Source organism: Leuciscus leuciscus (genome assembly GCF_965113295.1).
Source record: "Leuciscus leuciscus genome assembly, chromosome: 6".
In the NCBI taxonomy this organism is placed as follows: Eukaryota; Metazoa; Chordata; class Actinopteri; order Cypriniformes; family Leuciscidae; genus Leuciscus; species Leuciscus leuciscus.
Window position 1 is genome coordinate 2,111,228 of NC_138730.1, and position 14,717 is coordinate 2,125,944.

General features: G+C 37.9%; 1 protein-coding gene across 2 annotated transcripts in view; it reads right to left on the minus strand.

Moving 5' to 3' along the window:
- Window positions 1-14,717, minus strand: part of LOC309501906 (uncharacterized protein) — a 482,458-nt gene that overhangs the window by 205,204 nt on the left and 262,537 nt on the right. The window contains exon 1 of one of the 2 annotated variants that reach the window (XM_082174161.1): window positions 578-886. The exons of the other annotated variant lie outside the window; for it this stretch is intronic. The gene's annotated coding sequence lies outside the window, so the exon portion shown is untranslated. Of the gene's footprint in view, window positions 1-577; window positions 887-14,717 lie in introns of those variants that run through there. 2 annotated transcript variants of the gene reach the window in all.

A 14,717-nucleotide genomic window follows, 5' to 3' on the forward strand; every position in this document is an offset into this window, starting at 1 on the left:
AATGCTGAGTTATCATCAACAACAGCAACAGCAAAAACTATCTATAGAATAAAGTGAGTAACAGACAAAGATATTGCCATGTAAAATAACCGAATGGTCTTAATCATTTCTGATTGTTTAATGAGTTTAACTGACTCTAAATATTAATTCACTGGGGAACAGAAATTGTGTTTAAAACTATGAGTGGGAAAACTACTAATCATAATTGCTATATATGAACTGAAATATTCAGTTTAATAACAGCAGATTGTTGTTCATTGACGTCAGGCTTCATCTCTGTCTACTGTAAATGTCTGCTTCAATAATACTTTCGATTTCACATCACAAAAACAACAGCCTAAAACTGAAGAGGAAACGGGAGAAAACTTTCAAAAACATATTTGTTTTAAATAACTCTTTCTCAATAAAACTTTTTGTGTTTTAACTTTAAAAGATTGTAATTTCTGGCAGATTCTTCGTCTGTTCGGAGTAGCAGAAGAACAGCCTTCTGTAACTTCACATTTAAATCTCGCTTAATATACAATATAAAGTTCCTAATAATTACAAATGACTGTAATGGAGAATGTATTAAACTTACTTGCAGTCTTGTCCACTAAGAAGAGAATGTATAAGTATGTTAAACTCAGTAACGATTGTTGTCAGTCCGCACGCGTCGTTCTCAGAATCTCTTGCTGGTCTCGATGGATTGTGGATTAAACACATAAATGGCCGCGAGTGTTATTAGATTTGGAGGCATTGTGCTAAATTGACATCTGTAGAAATGTTTTCTGGATCATAGATCAGATCAAATCCAGTGAGCAACAGGTTTAGGTGTTGTAGGTGAGGTCTACAGGTGCTGTTACTTCCGTTTTCCTCTTCTTCGTGTGTTTTACAGGAGGGTTTGGAACAGCTGAACAGTTGCACACCGACACCTACTGCACTGGAGCGGGATATTATACCACATATATCTCTAAATCCTGTTTAATACCTCTTAAATAGACATTTCAACAGTGCATCTGTTATATTCCCTGTTTCTGGACTATTATCTAAGATGCTGGATATTGTAAATGACTGACATCCTGAGGTTTGTATTTATTATATTCATTCCTTTTGTTTTGTGTTAGGATAAATACAGAGGCAAGATGGCGGCGCGCACAGACGATTCCGCTCTGAAACGGAACTGTATTTTGTTGTTATTTTTTATTATACTCTGGAAGTTTAATCTGGGTACTTCAGAGTCTATTCGTTTCACCCGGGAATCATAGATTTATATTGGGACGACACAACAACATCAGTATTGGCCACCGTTGTGTGTGTCTATACAAACAACAACTGGTGCACAAACACTGCCATTATTGACAGACATTGTTCTCCAGACCTGGAGTTGTTGGCAGTTAAATGCAGGCCCTTTTATCTGCCACGGGAGATGTCTGTTGTTGTTGTTACAGCTGTGTATATTCCACCAGACGCGAACGCTAATGCAGCACTCGGTTACATGTTAACAGCTATAAACAAGCAACAGAACACTTATCCTGATGGGGTATTTATTGTGGCTGGTGATTTTAATCATGTAAACTTGAAGACTGTGCTTCCAAGGTTTGAACAACATGTTAAATGCTCCACCAGAGGGGAGAACACATTGGACTGCGTTTATTCTAACATCCCCAAAGCTTTCCGAGCGTCACCCCTTCCTAATCTTGGACAGTCTGATCACCTGTCACTTTTTTTAACTCCAGCATACTGCCCCATCATTAAGAGACAGCAAACTGTTATCAAAACGGTTAAAACCTGGCCGGAGGAAGCATCCTCACAGCTGCAGGACTGCTTTCAAAGCACTGACTGGAGTCTGTTTTCAACTCAGGACCTAGACGAATATACATCTACTGTGCTTTTTTATATCAGATGCTGCGTGGAAAGTGTAACCATCAACAAACGCATTCGTGTCTACCCAAACAGGGAGCCATGGATGACTAAGGAAGTCCAACTTCTTCTGAAAGACCGTGACGCAGCTTTTAGATCTGGTGATAAAGAACTGTACAGTGCTTCCAGACACAACCTCAAGAGAGGGATAAAGCTGCATACAAGGAGAAGATCGAGGAGCACTTTACTTTTAGGGACACGACACACATGTGGCAGGGTGTGCATCATATAACCAACTTCAGGGGCAGCAGAGAACCACTGACAGCATGCAGCACCATGTTGGCCGAGGAATTAAATTGCTTCTTTGCCCGATTTGAGAGAGAACCGGACAATGCAGCATCACCACAGCTGGACTCTGCTGATACTACGCTTACCCTCCAAACACATGAGGTCTTACGAGTTTTAAAAACTGTGAATGCCAAGAAGGCTGCTGAACCGGATGGGATCCCAGGCAGGGTCCTCCGGGATTGTGCCCATCAGCTTGAAGAGGTTTTCACAGATATTTTTAATCTCTCACTTGCACATACTGTCGTACCAGATTGCCTGAAAACTGATACCATTATTCCAGTGCCAAAGCAGTCCAACATCACTTCCCTTAATAATGACTATAGACCAATAGCATCTGCACCAGTGGCTGAGCCAGAAGGGTGTCCCAGTGTGGAAAAACCGCATCATCGTTTGTTGAATTATTTTTATTCTTACCATAAATTAAATCATGTGATAGTATTTTTAACTTGAATTGACAATTAATTAATTTAGTTTGCAAATAAAGTCTTTCTCCATTCTCCTCTACCTGGCGAACTGCTGTTTAGGTGAGCGCATTTACATTTACATTTATTAATTTAGCAGACGCTTTTATCCAGAGCGACTTACAAATGAGGAATACAACAAGCAGTTTTTCTTAAGAGAAAGCAGTAGCAAGAGAAGTGCTAGCTATACATGGTTTCAATCATTGTCTTGAACAGTAAAAGCAAGGAGAGCACTTTTTGTGAAGATGGTTTGTTGTTATTTTAACAGTCGTTAGGAGAATACAGTTAAAGAGTTTCAGAATCAATATAGACAGTTTCTAAAGGATGTTATCGTGTGTGGAGGCCTCGTATCTATAGTTTGGTCTCACTTAAGACAAGCCTCACTTCTTTCAAACCTATTTTATTTATTTGATCTCCTCTCAGAGGGTACAAATAATATCTGTTCTGTTGATTACAAGGTCTTGTAGGCCTAATAGTGTTTTTTTTTTTTTTTATGAATATCAATCTTTTTGTGAGTTGTTTAATAGTTCCAAATTGGTTCCATTCATTAATGTGTTGTTTTTTAATATTACATTTTATATTAATGTCTTATAACATCTACATTTTGTCATTTTATTTGTACTTAAAAAAACAAACAAAAAAAAACATTATATCTTAATTTGAGCAGAAAATGTATTTATTTTATAACAGCATATAGCCTATACACTATATTATCAGAGCATATGTGTTCATACATATTATTTTAAAGAATACAAAAACCGCACAAGAAAGAAAAAAGCGCGGGTAATAAATATAGCTATATATAGGGGAGCGCGGGGCACTACGTAACACGGGGCTAGTTGTAACATACTTGTTTTAAATACTTCCACACATGCTAGCATGACGAAACTTGGTGTATTTACTAGTTGCCATATCATCACTATATAGAGAAAAAATTGTGCCAAAATTAAAACAATTTGGGAAGATATCCACAGACATTTATTAAACCATAGCAAAAGTAAATTTCTTACTTAAAGGGATAGTTCACCCAAAAATGAAAATTCTGTCATCATTTACTCACCCTCAAGTTGTTCCAAACCTGTATGAGTTTCTTTGTTCTGCTGAACACAAACAAAGATATTTGGAAGAATGTTTGTAATCAACAGATCTCGGTCCCCATTGACTACCATAGTATATTTTTTTCCTACTATGGAAGTCAATGGGGACCGAGATCTGTTGATTACAAACATTCTTCCAAATATCTTTGTTTGTGTTCAGCAGAACAAAGAAACTCATACAGGTTTGGAACAACTTGAGGGTGAGTAAATGATGACAGAATTTTCATTTTTGGGTGAACTATCCCTTTAAGTTAATTTTTCATCTCTATTTTTTGTGTTTATTTAAAATTAGACAAATCTGATATTATTTTAATCTCCAATATGTTATTTAACAGTTGAGATAGGTCTTTAATGCTTTGCTAACTAGCAGAAGACACTAGCCGGGTTTAAATCCCAGTTGTGCAGGCGGGGCATGTTGTCACACTGCGTTACAATGTGCCCCTATTAGAAATATGCTATTATATTCTATACTTTTATTAATTCTATTGAGAAAACATGAGAAAAAGGTGAATAAAGACTGAGAGTCAATTTTCAGAAATTACTAATTATTTATTTGTTTTGAACTATGTTGTATAGCTGTGTTTTCCTGTGTTCGTAGTCAAAATTCAATAATGAGTTTATATTTAATTATAAAAAAATGCCATTATTTTATATGAAAAAGTTAATAATTGTATTTTATTGAGAAAATATTTTAGTTTGTCTCGTATATTTTTTTTATTAGATCAGATAACATTTGATGGAAACATTTGATGTCATATGGTCATGTTACAATGTGCCCCACCTATGGGGATGTTGTCACATTTCACTTCCATTCTTTTGGGGTATATCAAGAAAAAAGTATATACTGTATTAAAGGGATAGTTCACTTTGAAATTAAAATTTGGTATGTTGTAGCTTACCTCAAGGGCATCCAAGATGTAGGTGTCTTTTTTTCCACAGTAGTTTCAATTTTTATATTTTTAAGTCAAACCGTTCTTGTCTGTCAGTCATATAATGCAGGTCTATGGTCACCACCTCAAAGAGCATGCACAGAGAAGTCCAAATTAAACAATTCCCCATTGTAAGTACACATTGATGGCCTAAGTCCTAAGACACGAAACGAGCGGTTTGTGTGAGAAAACGAACAGTATTTATATCGTTTTTACCTCTTGTAGCCTACACGTCCGGCGCTTTCCGGCGCTTGCGCAGACTAAGCCAGAACGCGCATACACGTCACACACCAGGAAGCACGCGCGCCCTCAGATCACTTGGACGTGGCTGTGTTCAAGAGGTAAAAACGATATAAATACTGTTCGTTTTCTCACACAAACCGCTCGTTTCGTGTCTTAGGCCATCAATATGTACTTACGTTGGGGAATTGTTTAATTTGGACTTCACTGTGATCACTCTTTGAGATAGTGACTATAGACCTGCATTATATGACTCACAGACAAGAACGGTTTGACCTAAAAATATCAAAATTGAAACTACTGCGGAAAAAAAGACACCTACATCTTGGATGCCCTTGAGGTAAGCTATACCAAAATTTAATTTCAAAGTAAACTATCCCTTTAATAAAACAAACCCACATAATTGTACTAGACATGTGGGAAATTAATGTGGGAAAAAATAAATACTATGAACCATAAGTAGATTTACACAAACTGAGAAAGTCAAAAAGCGTTACTTTGTGCCCCGCTCTCCCCTATTTATAATGCGCCGAGTGAGTGTCAGTAATGGCTGACACTATGGGAAGCCAAACAAACCAAAAGTGGGACGAGACAGTGGGGGTTTACAGAGCTCGCGCCGCGCTGACATGTCATCTGCGCGGTTCAATGGTCCGAGCCGCGCGGCCGACACCCAATGGGCAGCGCGGCGCGAACAATCCTCACCAGCGCTGCGCTGACCAATTTAAACAGATACAAGTTCATTTGGCGGCACTCAATTACATTTTACCCATAAACCTCTGCTATTATTAATGTAAACGAGTGAGGTAAAATGGCTAGGCGCATTGTAGAAACAATTTTAACTAGAATAGAATTGAGGAGGCTCTAGGGGACAGAGACATTCATTCAGAAAATGAGAGACGAAGACTTTTTAACCGTTTGCCACCAGACCCACTCCAGCATTCCAGTTCGCACGTAACTTCAGTGGTGAGGCCTCACGGGGAACTGTAAACATGAGAAGAAGGTAAAATAGTGAATAACAATATGCTATTCGTCTAACAAAGTATTTGCATTTAGTCATAGACAGTAGTTAGCCTATAATTGAGTATTTAACTGCCTGAAGTAAGATATGTTATTTCTGAATTAGATAATGAAAATGCAAGTGCACAATTGCATTTTCTTATTTCCTTTAGGTGCCAAAGAAACACAGGTGGTCCCTTCATTAGAGAAGTGTGTCTATTGACCTCCACAGAAACCACAGTTGTTCCAAAGGGAATGGCTAGAGTCCAACTCCTAAATAATGGTTACATTATTAGTGGAGTACAATTCCAAAAACGTTGGAATGTTCAGCAGGTGTTGCAGCATATTCATTCTATTTATGAATCAAAACTTCAACTCAACACTGAGTAAGTAAACTAAAACTCTGAGATTAGTTGTTTAAATGTTTTAATACTGCATTTTAATAATATATTTTTCATAACAAATCCCTTACGAAAATGAACCATGGTTTTATTGTTGTAAAAGTGTAGTAACCATTTTTGATTGATTACCATTTGTATAACCACAGTTTTACTACAAATACCATGGTTAAACTATGGTTAGTGTAGCAAAGCCATGGTTATTTCGTGGTTACCATTGTTTAACTGCAATAACCATGTGTTTTTGTAGTGAAACCGTGGTTAATTTTTGTAATCAACCATTTAAAAATTAAAGGGATTATCACCCAAAAATGATAATGTCGTCATCAACCACTTACTCACCTGAATGAGTTTCTTCCTTCAAAATGGATATCTTCTCATTTATTTAATTTCCTGTGCTTCCATAATCCTTCCATAACCCTTCCATGACCCTTCTCAGTCAGCATTCACTTTTCACATTATCCGGCCCTTTTGAGAGATTCAATGTCACAAATTTGCAAGGCTTTGATTAGACGTTGTGCAGAGTCTTAATTATTTCCTCAGTTAATGTCACATGTTTTCTTTTTGAATTATTTAACTTTTAATGTGGTCTCAGGCTTTATGACCCCACAGTGCACCAGTGAGTGATTTAAGATGTTACATTTAAACCCACTTATTCAGTATTTATTTTGCAAGTAATTTACCTTCTTTTTTACATTTAAGATTGGAGATATTGAGAGCTTTAAACACACAGCTGGTCAAACCTACGCTGGAACCTGGAGTTGAACTGATTGGAACCATACTCTGCAAGCTTTTTAAAGACAGAGTCATCTATGTACGCCCTTCTGTTGACCTGTCTCAGCCTGATCAGGTAGGGTCATTTATTCTATGTGGACAGACTGTTAAACACAGAAAGTGTGAAATTTTGTTTGACATATTTTGCTGTATTACAATCATATTTGTTTGCATATCTATGAATTACAGAAATTATATTTGACTATGAAAAAAACTGACAATGAATGGGCTTTTAAAAAGGAATCTGAAAATATTTAATATAAAATCAGGCTGTGTAATTATAAAAGACCATGCAATCTAACCAGTTTTAGATTTTAATATTGCTAATAGCCATGCATTACTCTTTAAACTTATGTGTAGAGCATATAGCGCTAGCCATGCTAAAATCATAGGTTTGATTCTCATGGAATGCATGAATGTGGTCAAACCTTGATTGCATTGTAAGTTGCTTTCAGGGGCGGAGTGGGACCAAAAAATCTAGCGGGAGATGTCGTAGACCACCAGCCCTCAGGATGGCATTATGTGGCGTTATTTCTAGCTACCTAGAACATTGTGTTTTAATAACGTGTTTTACCTGCTAGGCAGCAGCTTAGCCACATATATAAAAAAATATACAAGCAAGCGTCATAGAACCCTTGCAAAATTATTTTAATTAGATTAAGAAAGCCACAGCTACTGGTCACATCTATGGTTAGATAAATTAAATATGAACGCAGTTTTGGATGAAATAAAAGTACAGTCAGTCAAGTTAACATTACTTAATGCGTTATCTAACATCAACACATTGGGTGAACAATATATTTTTTACATGTATGCCCGCTGGATGGTGTTGCTAAGAACTTGCAATGTATAACTATTATCAGACCAGCCCTCGCGGCCTCCAAACACTACCGGTCCACCGGGAAAAGTCCAGACCCTCCCGATTGCCACTCCGCTACTGGTTGCTTTGGACAAATGTAACAAATTAATAATAATGTAAATGTTCTCTTTAGAATTTATCACAGGTTCAAACTTCAGCTGAAGCACCATTACTAGCCCAGACAACTGCTGCCTGTCCAACACATGCCCTGCCACCATCATCAGCACAGAGACCTGAAACAGTAGGTGTAGTCACATCCCAACTCCAAGAAACAACATCGCCTGTGTTGTTTCAGGCAACAACTAGTATGCCTTTGGAAACTGAACCAATTTCTACCTATTTCTCCTCAGTCACTGTCTGAAGCTGCAGCTGTTGCCACAAGAGAGTTCCACTCTACTGCCACAACATCATCATGGGAGCAAAGTACACCCCAGTGCTCTCATAGTACTACAGAATCACCATTGGTCCCACTGACATCTACCTCTCCACTTCCAATCCAGGTAACTGCGTGTTAAGTTTGTAGCAGTTCTTTTTGTAATAATACCATTGGTCCCACTGACATCTACCTCTCCACTTCCAATCCAGGTAACTGCGTGTTAAGTTTGTAGCAGTTCTTTTTGTAATAATACTTTTTATAATGATATGCAACAATTATAATATTTCTTGAACGTTAATGAATAATTATGATATTTTCATTATTAAATTCTGAAAGTAATTTTTTTTTTTAGGGCAATGAGAGCCCTGTGATCTATGAATGGGTGAATGCTGGAACTCCAGATGTGAGTATTGTATATTTTAATTTCGCACAAATGAAAATCTGGTTCCCTTGTAGTCCTTTGTATAGATATAATATAATGTACAAAAAATGTGTCACTCAGAGGTACACTATGTAACTTTTGGCTCTCTAGTGTGGTGGTTAATAAACAACACTGCACGTGTCTTGTGGAATAACATTGTTGCCGGAGGTACTTCTCTGTTTATGATGAGTCAAGCAAGTATTGGGCTATTCCCCAGTGGTTACATTTTTATAGTGTACCTTTAAAGGTGATCTTACAATGTCTCTGCTGTGTCTGTGAAAACAATAATAATAATTACTAAAGCATTTTTTTAGGTGTACTGCAGGGTTATACCACCAGCAAATGAAGAACATTCAAACTCCGAAGTTCAGAATGGGTTTGTTATTATTATTATTATTATTATTGCATGTTGCTATGGAATACTTTATTCTGATTGTCAATTATAGCATTCAGAAGTCAAAAACATTTTGTTGAATTAAAATGAAATATCTCCTATTGGACAATAGGAAAGAACGTCATACAGGTTTGAACCAACCTGACAGTGAGTAAACAATGACAAAAAATATATTTTATTTTTATTTTTCAATTTCTTATTTTTAAGGGAGGACTTTGTGGTTCTAACAGACACAGAGGAAGAAACTGTTATGTTGGGCTCTCCCAATTACACCAATTCAGACTCTGTGAGTATATACTAACCAGACACTTTGCATGACATGTATAGCTAATAATAATATTCTGTTAAATTTCTCAACCTTTATTTAGGAAGAAGCAGATTTGGCTGACATTCTGAGATCATTCCAGAAAGACCACCTTGACACTCAAAATTGTGCCATTGTTGTTGCAAGACAGTCAAAAATTCTTCACAGTGCCTGTCAAGCTCTGTCAAAGTCCTACTTTGCTTGGAACAGAACTCCACAAATTGAGTTTGTTGGAGAGTCTGCTGAAGATCATGGTGGGCCACAAAGAGAGTTATTTAGGTTGGTATAAACACTTGTACTGCTAGACTGGGGGTACAAATGTTGCATCTTGAAAAACTGAAACAAAATATTAAGGGCTAAACTCATGGGTACAAGTCAGACTTGATATTGTGAGGTATGATACTAGGGATAATCAGCTTGGGGGGAAGTTTTCTGTTCTGAAAGTTACAGTACATTTTTATAGTACAATGAACTTTTATGTCAAAGATCCAGAAATATTGAATTCCCTTTCTAATATTCAGAAATGCTCAAACTAAAATAAATGTACTTATTCTGTGTACTACAGTTCGTCCACAAACATTTTTACTTGGTATATACATTTTAAACTAATTCTAACTTTATTTGAAGTAATAAACTGAAACAACTAGTAATTGACTACTTTGAGTTGAAAATGTATATAATGTTATAACAAATATAATTTTCCTTCCATCAGGCTCTTAATGATAGAGGCACAGTCAGCACTTGGAATTTTTGAAGGAAAGCAAGGCCAGGTTTTTTTTTGCCTACAACCAGTCAGCCTTAGAACAGAACCGGTTTTACACGTGTGGAAAACTCATTGCTTGGTCACTGATTCATGGAGGCCCAGGCATTAAAGCCCTTCATCCGGCTTTGTATTTGTTGATGTGTGGACAGGAAGGGCAGTTGGGTAGGTTTGATTTTCATGACTTGCCAGATGATGAAGTGCAGTTAAAGTTGCAACAGGTAGCCTATTATCACCTATATGTTTAACCTGATGAACAATTAAATGGTAATCTAATATTGTCTAAAACTGGTCTTTTTAGATTAAGCAGTGTAAAAGTGTGGGAGACCTAATTTCACCGAAGGCCTCTCTTGGAGACTGGATTGCAGAATGTGGGGTACCCTCGATCTACAATGCTGGCCTTCCTGAAATGCCCAGAGGTCATTAAACACTTTATTTATCTTAGGTAAAAGAAGCCAACATATCTTAAGTCAATATCAAACTGCAATTTAGTAATCAAACCTAAAACAATTTTATAACAGTGCAGTTAAATGTAAATAAACACCTTTATTTTGATTGTTATCTGTTTGTTACCCCAGGCCTGCTAGCATGATTTCACAGTTTAAGGCAGGAAGGAATTCATGTGGATCAATTTGGCAGACAGTGGAAAACAACTGGATGGCATTCAAGCCTCTGTTCACTAACACTCAGAAGCCACTGACGAGAAGTGAGTTCAAAGACCTTCTTGTTGTGAATTGGAGTGATGAAGGCAGCAACCACAGACAGATTGAAGAGGACACCATCTTTGCTTGGGAATGTTTACTCAACAGCATTCAGGGTAGGTTGTAATATAATTAATGTATTTTCATTTATAATGTTGGTTTAAGAGCTTGGTTATTTCACTTGGGCCTGGGTACATAAACAGGGTTCAGATCAGGGGTGGGGAACGTTGATCCTGGATGGTTATTGTCCTGCAGAGTTTAGCTCCAACCCTGAAAAAAACACTCACCTGCCTGTAACTTTAGCAATCCTGAAGACCTTGATTAGCTTCAGGTGTGTTTAATTAGGGTTGGAGCTAAACTCTGCAGGACAATGGCCCTCCAGGATCAACGGCCCTCCAGGATCAACGTTCCCCACCCCTGGTTTAGATAAAGCCAGGATTAGGCCTTTGTTCCTTTAGGGCAGTGGTTCCCAAACTTTTAACAGGCATGTACCCCCTGAGACATTATAGATCTTCCGGAGTACCCCCAACACCACCAATTGTTAACAACAATTATTTTATTTTTTTTATTAATATTTATTTTGATCAATTTTGTCGAGAATAGTGAATAAAATCATAAACATATGATACAAATCTCATCAAAAGTCAACATATGATACAAATGTGCTGAATATAATGATTTAAAAAAGATAGGCACCCAATCTCACACACAATAGGCCTACAACACATATCCAACATCTTATTAAAGCTATTTGTTAACTTTTCACATACTGATAAGTATTGCTTTTCACATATGATAACATTGTATATTTTCTTAACTTCTCTGCTGTAAAATAATAATAAAAAAGAGAACACATTAACAATAGTAAACTAAATAGTAAACAGTAACTAAATTGTAGTAAACCACACAGAATAGGCCTACCACCTCTCCATCCACATCACCAGTTTAATCAATGTGAGGGATGTGCCTGGATGTTCTTACATAATGCAGCGATGTTAGGCTGAATCGGGGACAGTTTCAGTCTTAGATAATTTTCCACAAACAGTCTGTGTACCTATACTTGGTCTTAAGAAATCGAACCGACGCCTATTTTTCACGCGACATGCAAGCGTGTTGGAAGCGTTTCCAGGCAAAATAGAGTAGGAAAAGATGTATGTTATATATGTTGATGGCAAAATAGGCTATAGAATATATTTCGTTCTGTATTGACAGGTGCAGTATTTGAAAATCGATAATATTTTTTACATTACATTTATATTTGCATTTATGTCAAACCCTAGACACTTTCAAACATCAAAATGACATGATGTATTAATATGTATTCGTGTCAAAATGACATATAAACATCTTTTCCTATTCGATTTTGCCTGAAATGCTTCCAACACGCTTGCGTGTCGCGTGAAAAATAGGCGTCGGTTCGATTTCTAGCATGCACGCGTTTTCACGCGGCTTGGGCCGCGCCTGAGACGCACGTGTCACGCAGGCAGTGTGCAAGCTCTAACCTGTTAACGGGAGCCGAAATAAAAACGGACACGCCACGCAGCTGAGACACTCACACCACGCATCCAGTGTGTCTCCGTCCTTAGATCTTTTTTCGCGTACCCCCTGAAATCAGTCCACGTACCCCTGGGGGTACGCGTACCCCAGTTTGACAACCGTGGCTTTAGGGCATTTAAGTAGATTTAATAAATGTGCCTTAGAAAAAAAAAAAAATACTGTTGTGCATCTTCAGACAAAACAATGACACTGACATATTTTAAGAGATGTAAGTTTGAGTTGCTTTCAATTAAAACAGCTCAAACATTTAGTCCAGGACTAGGCTTAAACCTTGTCTATGAAACCGTGAATTTATGTTTTATCATGTGATTAACAGAAAAAGAGACCTCTCTGATGTTTGAGGATCTTCTGACATTCATGACCGGTGCTGATGCTGTCCCTCCTCTTGGCTTTCCCAAAAAAGCTGAAATTGACTTTTACACTCAAGAAGATGGTGTTGCAATTTCTAAGTTGAAGTTGATTGACACTGAATAATTATAACTAAGGTTCAGATTTATAGAAGGTTATAAATAATTATAATTGCTTTAATGTTTCTGATCGTTTTGTTGTTAACCTTTACAATATATTCAAACAAACTACATTACCCATGAGCAGCGGCGCGAGTGAGCAGGAAGTGGGTGGAGCCGGGGCGAGTCTGTATTTCATCTGCTCTACGGCTGTTTATTATGTTTGCTACGTGATTTGTTTATCATCCAAAATTCTTGTTCAGTAAATCTTCCTGCAAAGCTGAGATGACGCCTGTTTCATTATTTTGTTCCAAACTATTTCATGGTGCCGAAACCCGGGAATATGGACTTTATTAACGAACTTTTACAAGAAGTTTGGAGCTAGCTCGCGGCTACGCGAGTGAGTTAACGTTAGTGAAAATGGCTGAGCACCACGAGCGAATGAGACGGAAGCGGGGAACGATTAGAACTTCGACCACAAAGCTTTTAACTCGTATTGAAGAGGAGATTAACAAGGACAACGCGGATTGTGAGCATTTACGTGAACTGTTGTCATTGTTGAGTACAAGAGAGGAAAGCTTATCAGAACTGGACAAGCACATAGAGGATGAAACGCCGACAGACGAACTCGAGGACGAGGTTGAAAGCGCGCAAGAGTATAAAGACCGTATTGTGTTATGGAAAAGACGTGCTACCAGGCTGATTCAGTGCAGCAGCCGAGATTCAACCGCTCGTCAAAGTGACGTAAGTGCCAATGCTGAACGATCGCATAACAGACAGTCAGTTAAACTGCCAAAGTTGATAATTGACAAATATGATGGAGAAATAAGTGCTTGGCAAGAATTTTGGAACCAATATGAGACTGCCATTCACTTAAATGATGCACTGTGCAAAAGGGAAAAGTTTACCTACTTAAAATCCTACTTAACTGGAGCTGCAGCTAAGGCGGTAGCAGGGCTTACATTGAGTGATAGTAATTATGATGCTGCAATCACGTTGCTCAATGACAGATTCGGAAGGAAGGATCTCGTAGTGAACGCACATATGTCCAAACTGCTGAATCTGACTCCCGTGAAGAAATCATATGACATTACAGCATTAAGAAAGCTATATGATGAATGTGAGATACAGATTCGCAGTTTAGAGTCTGCTGGAATTCACTGTGACACTTATGGTAGCCTCCTTTGCCCAATATTGATGCAGTTAATTCCAAACGACATTGCACTCAATTATACTCGTCAGACTGGCACAAATGATGTATGGCGCGTACCTGAGTTCATGGCATTTTTGCAACTTGAAGTTGAGAGCAGAGAAAGAGCACAGCAGCTCACGAGACCCAATTGCGTACAAAGAGATGCTGTTCAGAAACCATTCAATAAGATGGTGCCAGGCAGTGAATCAAGACCTAAGAGACTGAGTGCTCCATCAGCTGCTGCGTTGCACACAGCGTGCCCTACAGTTCCAGCAAATTGTGTATTCTGTGACAGCACAACCCATAAGTCAGAGTGTTGTCCCGATTATTCAGTATCTGCACGCAGGGAGAAATTGAAAAAAATGGGCAGATGTTTTGTGTGTCTTGGCACGAGACACATAGCAAAATTCTGTAGATCAAAAGGTGCTTCATGTCCGCTCTGCTGTCGTCGCCATCATCAGTCTGTGTGTGAACAAAGTGAAGAGAAGCCAGAAATGTCTATGAAGATGGACACTGTGGTTTCATCTGTATCAAGCACAGTAAATATTAAATCAAAGAAACCAAACACAGTGTTGCTGCAGACAGCGAAAGCATGGACTGAGGGTCCAGGAGGGAGAAAGATTGT